Source organism: Echinops telfairi, unplaced genomic scaffold (assembly GCF_000313985.2).
Source record: "Echinops telfairi isolate 266 unplaced genomic scaffold, ASM31398v2 ScPeMD7_7407;HRSCAF=8445, whole genome shotgun sequence".
NCBI classification, from domain to species: domain Eukaryota; kingdom Metazoa; phylum Chordata; class Mammalia; order Afrosoricida; family Tenrecidae; genus Echinops; species Echinops telfairi.
The window spans coordinates 8,181,463-8,182,632 of NW_022111307.1; the positions used below are offsets into that span (position 1 = coordinate 8,181,463).

At 53.1% G+C, this 1,170-nt stretch overlaps 1 protein-coding gene across 1 annotated transcript in view; it reads right to left on the reverse strand.

The window, feature by feature from the left end:
- LOC101657151 (endothelin-converting enzyme 2) overlaps positions 1–1,170 on the reverse strand; it is a 36,998-nt gene that overhangs the window by 16,404 nt on the left and 19,424 nt on the right. The gene's annotated exons all lie outside the window — the stretch shown is intronic.

A 1,170-nucleotide genomic window follows, 5' to 3' on the forward strand; every position in this document is an offset into this window, starting at 1 on the left:
AGACCACCCCTTCCCCGCCAGCCCCGCGTCCCAAGTCCGCTCTCCGACCAGCCGCTCTGGACAGGGGTACCCGCCAGCCAGGCCCAGACCTGGCTCCTAGTCCTCGGCCCTGCGCCCCGAGTTTCAGGCTTTAACCGCCTTGGAGAAATCATGTCCCCCACCCACTCCGAGAGAACCCCCCCCAGGCAGGCAGTCCGCACAGCCCCTGCTTTAGCCAGCCTGAAGGGCAAGCAGTTCGTCCACATACTAGGGGTCCACACTCCAGACACCCAGACACCTACACACAGTTCCCAGACTGCACCCGCTGTGTACACACAGCCCCCAGAACCAGGGCTCAACCCCCAGAACCAAGGCTCAACTGCAAAGCTTCCAGACTGACACAAAGTGCACACGGGCAGGACACACACACACACACACACACACACACACACACACACACACGGCCCACACTGGGATTCCACGTATGCGTGCTGCTTCAAGACTCCCACTTTTACTCTCCACGATCATTGTCATCTGCACGTCTCGCGAAAGGAGGCTTACAGATGGTAACAAGCTGGCAGGGAAAAAAACAGCCAGGCACAGATATTTAAAGAAGAGATGTGCTAACGCTTCTAACTTGGGGAACGCAAACCGTTTCATTTGGGAGTTTTACAAGGGGAAAGGGAAGGCAAAAATAATAATAAAAGCAACATTTAACTGCAAATCGCCAGTGTGGCACCATGGGTCTGCCTTCCATATTGTCCTTTCTTAGGCCTGGAGCTGTTGTACCTTGCTGCCCAGTGCAGAGACTTACCCACCCCCCTCTGCCCCCTACCCCACCCCAGCCTGCCCACCGAGAACAAGAACTGGACTTAAGAAGGCTTGGCGTGCGGGCAAATATGTCATCCATTCTTTGATACCGTGCCCGCCATCACCCTGGAGTTTGGCATTTTGCTGTCAGTGGTTCTCGGGTGGAATGTTCTTGTGATTAAGGAAGGTCAGATGGGAATGGGTGAGGCTGAGGAATGGGGTTTGTCATCTGCCTTAATGGAAGTTCAAAACCACCAGGAGCTCCCCAAGAGAAACACTGGGCTTTCTACACCAGCAAACTATCTGGGCAGGCAGAGTTCCTTTTTAACATAGTAATACAGTAGTCATAATAATAACTAATAATAACCTTTTGATAATCAT